Source organism: Battus philenor, unplaced genomic scaffold, assembly GCF_028537555.1.
Source record: "Battus philenor isolate CCGP_79_NKW_IND1 unplaced genomic scaffold, ilBatPhil1.0.hap1 SCAF_29, whole genome shotgun sequence".
In the NCBI taxonomy this organism is placed as follows: Eukaryota; Metazoa; Arthropoda; class Insecta; order Lepidoptera; family Papilionidae; genus Battus; species Battus philenor.
The window spans coordinates 1259645-1271027 of NW_027181692.1; the positions used below are offsets into that span (position 1 = coordinate 1259645).

General features: G+C 31.2%; 1 protein-coding gene across 1 annotated transcript in view; it reads right to left on the minus strand.

Annotated features, from left to right (window-relative positions):
* The window catches only part of LOC137926333 (1-phosphatidylinositol 4,5-bisphosphate phosphodiesterase epsilon-1-like), a 124112-nt gene extending 117077 nt beyond the window's left edge, over positions 1-7035 (minus strand). Inside the window, exon 1 of the mRNA XM_068769936.1 lies at positions 6967-7035. The gene's annotated coding sequence lies outside the window, so the exon portion shown is untranslated. The remainder of the gene's footprint in view (positions 1-6966) is intronic.
* Positions 7036-11383: the final 4348 nt, after the last annotated feature.

Sequence of the window (11383 nt, forward strand, 5' to 3'; positions counted from 1 at the left end):
ATTCTTATTACTATATATTAAATAATTATGTTTTTTTTATAAATAATGGAATAGGCGTTTGTCTTCCATCTCACCTGATGGAAAGTGTAAATGAAGACGAAGGTGGTACACGCCTATCCAAAAGAAACCTGTTCACTCTACTCTTAAAGGCTCCAGTTTATGTTTACTTTATGTCCCTGCATATTTTATGCTGCAAGAACTTATTTGCCTACCGCATGCTAATAAAAAAATAAGTGAACAATTTCAGAAGGATAAATGTATACATGATTTCCGCACATGAAGCAATTAGCAGTGCCCTGGAAACGGAAGTAAAGCTGAAAGTAGATTTGGAGAGCATCGCCTTAATGATGAGCGACGACAACCTTCGCCCATCATTCCTATCGTTTGCTCGCAGGGTGATGAGGGATACTGTTAAAAGGAATAAAACGGTATAGATAAATAGGTACAAAATAAACTGGACAAATAACTAGTCAATTAATAATAGGAAAAATTAAACTAAAAATACAATAAGAAAAAAGTAGTATTGTATTAAAAAAGTCAAACCCAAAAAAAAGAAAACTAATATAATAAAATGAAGAAGAAAGGAAATGTACCTACCCACCTAAGAGTAATAAGATGACGGAAGGAAGACGATGAAAGCAAGAAGGAATGAAAGATATTGTGATGGGAAAAAGGTAAGAACAAAAGAAATTGAGAAGAATGAAAGTGAGTGAAGAATAAAGATAAAAATTTGAAAAACTTATTTGTATACAAAGACCCTGATCCCAACAAATTAGGGGTACAAGAGGCCTCCAATAGCGGGGTCCATAAAAAAAATGTATACATGATGATAGGTTATTTGTAAAAATTTTAAAGGAATTATTTTTCTGAAAATAAAACTATAAATTCACACCTTTTAAAGCTATTACCTATTTTAAATCACCCTGTATAGTTTTCTTATATCAGCTTAACCCTGATCAGACATTCAAGACGGTGTATTTAGGTCTAGTGTTAAAGTCGGCTTCTTGATCGATTATCTCTCATGTTAGTTCTACAGTCGATGTATGTTGAAGCAATTTTTTTTGTTAAATATTTTTACTGTATATATATAAATTTCGTGATATACAGGGTGATTGTAAAACATTATATATATTGATGATTTATATTAATTTTTGCTAGTTTTTATTGAAATTAAAAATATATATATTTCCTTTACTTTTTGTTTTTTATTTATTAAATCGAAAACTGGAAGATTACGAACTATATAAATAAAAATATATTTCAAAAATAATGTTTATTGTAATACTTTTTGACATGTAACTATGTTACTTGAAATTCTTGATACGTAAATAAATACTACCGATAAATTTCAACACCGAAACTGGAAACCTACTAATGGCATTTTAATACACTAAAACTCTAATTATATATATATATATATATATATATACAACGGTGAACTATATGTTGAAGGCTTTCTCTACCAGATAACCGTTATGCAGTTCAGAGACGAAATAATAAAGGTCATCACATAAAAACACCTTATATAAATATACTAATGACTCTACATAATATATTTATATATAAATATATCATAATATATATATTTAGATATCTACATATACTGTTTATGTAATTATAAATAATAACATCTAATTATCGTGATGGTTCCGTAAGCTCGTCAAGCGACAGCTGTCGAACCTTCGCTTTGAATGCGCAACGATACCTGATCATCCTGATATCTAGGTGCAGCGCGTTGCAGAGAAGAATAGGTTGTATTGCGAAGGAGGGAGTAAAGTCGGTACTATGGGAGGGACATCTAAGTAGACCAGTGATTCCCAAAGTGTTCTATATCGACGCCTAGGGGTCTATGACAACCTGCAAAGGGTCTACGTCAGCGAAAAAAATTTGGGGGCCCATGAAATGAAAATGATAGTATCTATTTACTTACATCATACTATCTTATAATATTAAAACATTTACATTATTTATAAAAGTACCTATGAAGTAAAAAAAATTATTATATATGTTTATAAAATTGTGTAAGTTGTAGGATGTTGGTATTCGCTTTGTGGTCGCAATACATTTTGAACTTGTAAAAACCAGAGAGTCACAGTCTCAGAGCTTCGCTACCTTATCCTGACTTGTTCAATTCGTCACTCTATAAATACGAATGTGGGACAAACAAATAAATTTACAGGAAATCAATATCAGGTAAGTAGGGGGTCTACCCAACACGGAAAAACATGGCAAGGGGTCTACGACCCAAAAAAGTTTGAGGAACTCTGAAGTAGACGATTGAGGAGGAGAGAATTGTACTTGTTATACAAGGTTATTAAAAATAAGATAAAAGTGCAATACATTTAACCTTTTAAAATTTTAACAATTATAAACAATCATCCTGTATACATATAAGTCTGATTCAATTGGTAATAACTAATTTATGTTTCTCATTAAAGCAAAATAGTAAAGTGGTCCTTCGAGTCGGACGAAATTTTCTTTATTTAGGTACGCAAGCCCAATTAATTTACTAATTGGATGTAATAAACAATTCGTTGAATCAAAATAACGTATTCTGAGTGATATTGATTAAAGATAATTATATATATTACTAGCTGATCCTGCAAACGTTGTTTTGCAAAAAAAAATATTTTTAATTTTCAATTTAAAAATAAGGGTTGATCGTAGAGGGGTGAAAATTTAGGGTTGTATGTATTTTTGTACGTTGTATCATAAAAAAATAAAAACAAAAAATTTCGTCAAAAAATTAAAAAAAATTTTTTAAGGGTGAACAACTCTTATCACTTAGGGGTATGGAAAATAGATAGTAGCCGATTCTCAGACCTACTGAATACGCGAATGAAATTTGGTAAAAATCGGTCAAGCCGTTTCGGAGGAGTTCAAGTTCGAACACCGTGACACGAGAATTTTATATATTAGATGTATCGTAAGCATTTTAGGTTGACAAAACCTGCAAGTAGAGTAAGGTTATATACTAACTGATATCAAAAACTGTTGTAATATTTGTAAATAATAGTAACATATAAATAAATTAAATTCTGTAAAACCAAATAAATATTGTATGAGGTGGTGGATGAAAGGTATCGAAAAATGGGAATGAAAGGGTAAGACAGATGAAATGTAGTAAGTAAGAAAAAGAATGAAACATCTTAAGACGCATGATAGAAGAGTGCAAACATAAAAAACAGGTATGTGTAAAAATTAATTAAATGAAAATAAAATTCCCTATCTCAAACTAGTTAGGAGTACGAAGAGATCCCTAATAGCGGGCGGAATAAGAAAATTAAAAAAAGTATGAACATCAGGTAGCCCAGCACTGGTCATTGGCGGAGGTATATGCAGTGGGCATCGGCTGAAAATAACAAAAACCTTAACACGTTCACTGCGGGCCCAATTTTGAAGAACTTTCAGCTGGTGCGGCTGAGGTCGAATCTGCCTCAAGCTGAACTTCCTAGTAGTGCGGTTGAGGTCTTTTCTGCCTCATGTTTCGGTTGAGTGTAAACAGCCGCCGCACTAGAGAGAAAACACGAGTTTTACGCGCCGCACCAGTGCAAAGTCTACCATGAGGCTGAATCGGCCTCAAGCCGCAGTGAACGTGTTAATTTGATGAAAAACATATTGTGTTATGTTTATAAGACCCCATTGATGTATATAATGTAATTAGTACACATTGTATTGTACCAACAAAAGCCTTTTCTCGCGCAACCGAAACCAACCCAGCCAACAATAGTGTTTCAATACAATGAGGTTTAATTAAGAATGATTCGATCGCATTACCAATACATCGGCGATTTGTATATAATTGTCTTGTATTAAAAATATATATATAAAAAAATAAACAAGAACTTTTTTAATTTTACTGTCAAATATGTATGTTTATACAATAAATATCTTTATAATAAATATACTTAAAATATATATTATACATATACAACAAGTTTATCGCAGATCTCCTCGCGGTAGAGGCCTGAGATAATTTTATATTATTCACATTTTTACATTTATTATTTTATTTGTTTAATATACTTTATTATACACGATAGTATACATTTATATAGTTTCATAATAAACAAAAGAGTACAATGGGCGGTCTTATCACACGAGGCAATCTCTTACAGACAACCATAGTATGAACACAGTAGAAGTATATATAATGGGTTGTTACCGTATACAAAACATACATATATATGTATACAGTAATACCCCGCTTTACGCAACCCCGTTATACGCGGTTTCATTATAACGCGAATTGCAAAATTCGCGCTCAAATGCCTCGAATTACGCGAAAGAGTGCGTATAAATATAATGTAGTCATCAACTTCTCTATGGTGTCTTGACCATCTGTCAAACAATTAAAAACAGTGTTGGGTGTTATGAACGCATTTTACAAGAACGTAAACAAAACGTTACCCAAAAGACATTAGATGTATTTTTCCGTAAAAAACAAAGAGTATGTATTGCATAAAGAATCCTAGAATTAAAGTGATTGATTAAAATGATTTGTATTTTTTTTGTATTAATTTTTGACTATGTTAAATCATAAACCTCGTTATACGCGAATTTCAGTTAACGCGATTTTTTTTGGAACGTATCCCTCGCGTAAAGCGGGGTATTACTGTACTTTAAATATATATTATACATATACAATAGGTTCATTGCAGTGATATTCTCGCGGTAGAGGCCTGAGATAATTTTATATTATTCACATTTTTACATTTATTATTTTATTTATTTAATATATTTTATTATACACGCTAGTATACATTTAAATAGTTTCATAATAGTACATAAAAAGTACAATGGGCGGTCTTACCACACGAGGCAATCTCTTACAGACAATCATAGTATTGAAACAGTTGAAGTATATATAATGAGTAGTTACCATATACAAAACATACACATATATGTATATAACATATATACTAATAAAGTTATAATACATATTATAAATATGATACGATTACAAATAAAAATATCAAACTAGACGACGAGACGAAGAAAAAGAAATGGATTAACAGATAATGATATATCTAGTAAATATTTATTTACCATTTTGTTTAAAAATATGTAGTGATACCACGTCTTATGTTCAGCGGTAAATCATTCAATCGAAAGGTCAATGGTAAAAGATTTGGTCAAACGAACAACAAATATATAGGATTGCAACTGTTCACAGACAAGTTGCAAGAGGATTGATCGCCAACCCGCCTGCTAGGCGTGGCGATTGTGGTATATCCCCTGATAAATATCTTATGGGAAGGCTTACATCTGGCCATGGAAGCCTGTAGGCTGAAACAACTAGTGGTTTAATCACAAGGCTCTAAAATGGCGACAAGGCAATTTAACATTGTACTCGATAGGATATTATGGTATGGTTTTGTTTCTACGGCCCCATTATCGAAATACTCTTCTCCCACCCCTGTCAGGTTTAAGACAGGGCTGTTATTATTTTTACTAATTTCCCAGTCTTTTTTATTTTTATTCACAGCTGTCATACTTCACATAGTCTATCGTTCTATGTGTGGGCGCCTGGCATCTTTCGTTTTTGACATGACTTTTGTTAAGTCAGTTTGTTTTATGAGTGATTATGATAATTTGTATTTCCTATAAAAATCGGTAAAAAAAACTTTTAACTTAAACGGTTTTTTAAACGGTTTTATTTGATACCCATATTGTGGTGGTTGTTGAAAAATATGTACCTAGTCCGCCATATTGGAACGGCGTCCATCTTGAATTTTAAATTTTGACATAATCATCGTGTTTTACTAGTGTAGCCCTTTCATTTGATACCCATATTGAGGGGGTTAAGGAAAAATACGTAATTCGCCATTTTGTATCGGCGGCCATCTTAGATTTATAATGTTATTTATTTTATTATATTGTATTGTCATCTAAATTAAATGTGTGTACTAAATTTCAGATCAATCTGACAGTAGGAAAGTTGCTTAAATTTCAATTTCTAATTTTGACCCAAACAAATTCCGTACGGGTCGAACTAAATAAAACCGTTTAAAAAATAAAGTGGATTCCTAATATCTGAGTTTTAATAAGTTGTCAATACAAGTAAAACGAACTGACTTAACAAATGTCATGTCAAATCGAAAGAAGCCAGGCGCCCACATATTCTTTCATACAACAGTTCGTTCTGTCGTTCTCTTACATTCCGATCTCCATTTGTTCATCGCGTCATCCTTTTCTCTCATTTCTTAGTTTTGACAAAAAAAATTACATTCGTTTCTTATTAAACGGTTTTATTTAGTTCGACCTGTACGGAATTTATTTGTTTATTTATTTGGGTCAAAATTAGAAATTGAAATTTAAGCACCTTCCCGTTGTCAGATTGATCTAAAATTTGGTACACACATTTAATTTAGACGACAATACAATATAATAAAATCAATAACGTTATAAATGTAAGTTGGCCGCCGATACAAAATGGCGGATTACATATTTTTCCTTAACCACCTCAATATGGGTATCAAATGAAAGGGCTACACTAGTAAAACACGATGATTATGTCAAAATTTAAAATTCAAGATGGACGCCGTTCTAATATGGCGGACTAGGTACATATTTTTCCACAACCACCACAATATGGGTATCAAAAAACCGTTTAATTTAAAAGTTTTTTAAATGTATTTATTTTTACATACTATCAACATTATCACAGTATACTTATTTTGTAATTTAACACAGATTTTTGTGTTTTATTTTCTATTTTATTATTATTTATTTCTGCATTTCGTTATTTCTATTGCCCGATATGAATTTCATTTATTCATTTTAGTTACTTGTCTGACTATAGTTTCTCAAAGTTTTAGAAATGTTGGTCTTCTGTGTGCGTCATTCAATATTGAGGCGATGGTTTCATAGCTTATTTTAACGCCCAACCGGTATTCTGTCTCGGATGGTAAGGTTGTAAAGAAAGAATAAATAAAATTTATAGCAAAAAACAATATCACTTACCTGATAGAAGATTCTGTATTCAGTGTCTGTTAAGCGAAGAGCAACTTCCTCAGGGAAATGTAGAAGCGCCTTCAGTGATGCCAGCTCCTCATAACTTCCTTCTTCAGCCGCGTGTGATCCTGTAATAATAGATAAAACTACATCCTCTAGAATAGTGATCCCCAAAGTGGTCTATATCGACTCCTAGGGGTCTATGATTAGTTGCAAGGGGTCTACGTCAGCGAAAAAAAAAAGATGGTCCATGAAATGAAAATGGGGGTCCACGATAGTGGATCTCAACACATACACTGATAGTACCTATTTACTTACATCATACTATCTTATAATATCAAAACATTTACATTATTTATAAAAGTACCTATGAAGTATATATTTTATGTTAATTTATTTATAGTTTATTTTATGTTTATTTAATGTTACGTATATTTTACATAACAGATACAAAATTTTATTTTGAGTAGTTTTAATTTAAATTCAATTAATAAATGTATAAATTAACATTTGTTTTTACTTTAAATTTTTAACACTAAACTTTACTGAAGTTAGAAATTTACAGGAAATCAATATCAGGTAAGTAGGTGGTCTACCCAACACGGAAAAACATGGCAAGGAGTCTACGACACGAAAAAGTTTGGGGAACTCTGATCTAGAAGTAGACTGGTGAGAAAGAAAAGTATCGATAGTTACAACTATCCAAGATGCTTTATTTATTTATTTAAGTCTAAATACAAATAAAAAATAACCAAAAATAAGAAATAATTTATATAAATGTACAAGAGGCGGTCATATCGCCCGAGGCGATCTGTACCAGACAAACTTTGAACGAGGGACATGAAAGAGAGGGCAGTTCAGGGTGTACATAATAAAGAATAAATATATATATATATATATATAATAAACATACATACATACATATATATATATATATATACATATATATATATATGTATATATATATATATATATATATGTATATATATATAAGATAAGAATGGTGTTTCTTCCTGCTGTACCTGAGTCACGCCCAAGCCGATAAAAAAGTTCCTATTACTTAAAGCTAAAGTACATAGATAGGGTCAAGGACGACATTTATATATATATATATATATATATATATATATATATATATATATATATATATATATATGTATATGTGTGTATGTGTATGTGTGTGTCTGTATATAAAGTTTAAAATAAGAATAAATTACGCAAATGTATAATTGGATCATTCATATGTATTCTAATTATTTTAAATTCATTCGCTTGTTACCACGGCAATCGTCTATCCCTTATGATAACAAAGGGATGAATATATAACACGAAAGCCTGAGAGAATCACGCAATCTTCTGAGGCAGTGGCGTAGTAAATTAATGATAATACACATGTATTATAATAGATATGCCCACAATGAACACGACCACGAAAATATTATATTTATATACCAAGTTAAAGACAGATGTCTTATCTAGGACACATTGAATATTTAGTGAGATGTTCAGTGAACTTACTCAGTATGAAAATAGACGAAAAGAGTTTAAAAAAGTTGTGTGCTACGGATTTCTCTTCTAGTTTTCAGCTGATAGACGCAAATACACCTATCCCCCGATTTACACGGTAGATACGTTCCTGTGAAAAACGTGTAAATCGAAAATTAAAAATTTTCTAGTCAAAACCGTGTAAATCGAAAAAATTGCAGAAAATGCATAATTTTTCTATTTAACAGTTGTGATTTTTTCAATATTTCTAGGTGAACACAGTAATAAAAATAAAATACAATAACAAGTTAACATATTTAATATATTACGTAAACACTGTTTTTTTTTTCTTTAATTACAATACATTAAACAAGAGAACAAAAATTAAAAGCAAAGGTGTTTTATTATCCTTTATCACTGTCAGAAATTACTCTCATTCTTTTTTTCGGAATCGAAGGTTCGAATTCACTTTCATCGCTCGAAGTTATTTGTGCCGATTCGATGTTTGAAGCAGAAATAATTACATTATGAGAGATGGTAATAAAATCGGTTGTTAAAACAAGAAAAAAACTTTTTTGGAAAACCGTGTAAAAGCGAAAACGTGTAAAACAAGTACCGTGTAAATCGAGGGATAGGTGTATAGCATAGGCTCTACACGCACAAGTTACTTCCACCAACTTTTACTATGTATGTTAACCTAATAGGAGATGTATCCATGTCGCGTCTACTAGAACAGTTTGATTCCAACAGGACCCTTTGTACGAACGACATGCCCTGTTCGCTTCGGACGATCATGTGAATAACAAAATGAATTTATAAATGATCTAACAGCAAGCATTGGACTAGTTTGGTTCATCATGGCCACGTGGTCGTCACTTGAGAAACTTTCGATACGGGCATCAGTAACTAGAGAGATATGTTCTTCACTGCTACTTCGAGCTACGTTGGCGACCCAGATTATTCTGCGGATCTTCACATATCTGATTATTATCCCGAAATTAATAATATACACCTATCCCCCGATTTACACGGTACTTGTTTTACACGGTTTTCTAAATAAGTCTTTTTTTTGTTTTTATCGCACTCTACTAAATGCTACTGTGATTGAACAAGTGTGCTGTGTGCACATTTCACGGGGAATCCCGAGCTTATGTGCTGACTTGCTGCACACGCACACTGTGTCTGTATTTCTTCGCGTAAAATTAAATTTATCTACGAAAAATTGTATTTGAGTGAAAGTTTCACAGTTTAAGAAAGATTTAATTTTCCATATTCGTAAATTACAAGTGAGTGCATAATTTAGATTATTATAAATAAAAAAAAAAACAGTTTTTCCGTAATATATTAAATATTTTAACTTGTCAATGCATTTTGTTTTTATTTATGTGTACACCTAAAAATATTGAAAAAAATCACAACTGTTAAATATCAAAATTATGCATTTTATGCAAGCTTTTCGATTTACACGGTTTTATCTTGAAAATTTTTAATTTTCGATTTACACGTTTTTCTCATGAACGTATCTACCGTGTAAATCGGGGGATAGGTGTATTTCTTTTATCTTTTATCTTTTGTAACTTACCTTCGAATTCGTTCTCAAACACTCGCCCCGTCGAGGCACCACTCGGGCCGGGTCTGGAGCCGTCTCGCATCTCCCCACCACTTCAACACTTCACTTCACCACTTCACCACTTCACTTCTTCACCACTTCACCAACAGACCAATAACACTTGAATTTTTTAACTATATATATATAACTACTAACGCCAATGTCTACTCCACGCTACTCTCACCATGGTACCATTACACTTATTCACTTATACATGTGAATACATTATCGAAATTATTATATTTGTGGTTTCACTCTGAAACAAAAAGAGAATTTAATTTAAAATATGTTTACATTTAATCACAATTTATGTTAGAAACATTTACTGTAACATTGTTATTTTGAAAATAATAGAAGAGAGAGAGAAAGACTGGCTTTTTGGTATTCACAGCAAGACTTTTTTCTCTACCTAATCAAATTTAAAATAATCCTGCCTAATACTCTGTTCGTTTCAGAAATGACATGATGATTAGCTTTTGACAGACCTAAATCTTTCAGAAGATTATATATAGATATCTTCTGTTATACCTCTCTATTGTTCTACCACGTACATTGAAATAATTCGTTTATATACACAATTATTATTTTATGTTTTTAATGTTTCTGTAGTATATATGTGGAAAATTTGTAAATAGTGATTAATTTCTCTTTTATTAAGAAATACGGTATGTTTATTGTATTATATAGAATGTCCGGTAGCAAAATTCGTATTTAAAATTAAATTTTTCGTACTTTTTAAGAAAAAAGTTTGAAATAAAGGCAATATGAGCTTTGATATTCTTGCGGGTCTAGTAATTATGTTACGTTACAAGAGTATTTAAAGATCAAAGTTATTTTGTTTGTTTTTCAATTTTCTTTCAAATAGAATATCCTCTTTTGTAGTATACACCTAGGTATAAAAACTTGTAAATGTACACTGGTTTCCTTTTTATTAATTATTCATTCACATATATACTTATGTATATATATATACTTATGTATATATGTACATATATATACTGTTGTCGCAGTCAAGTTACGGAATGAGCTACCGAATTCAATAAGATGGAGTAAATCGCTGTCAGCATTTAAAAATATGTTAAAAGAGCACTTTCTTGGTCTCTAACATAGGATATTGTGTAGCATTTTTTTCCGAATTTATATAGAACCTATCGTATGTAAATATTTATATATATGTATGTATATATATATATATATATATATATATATATGTAGATATGTGTATTTATGTATATGTCTGTCTATCTCTATCCTCTCATGTCTCTCATCTCCATCCAAACGTTGTTTGAGATCGCCGCTAGCGATTTATTTTCGACGGTGAATAAAAAAGTG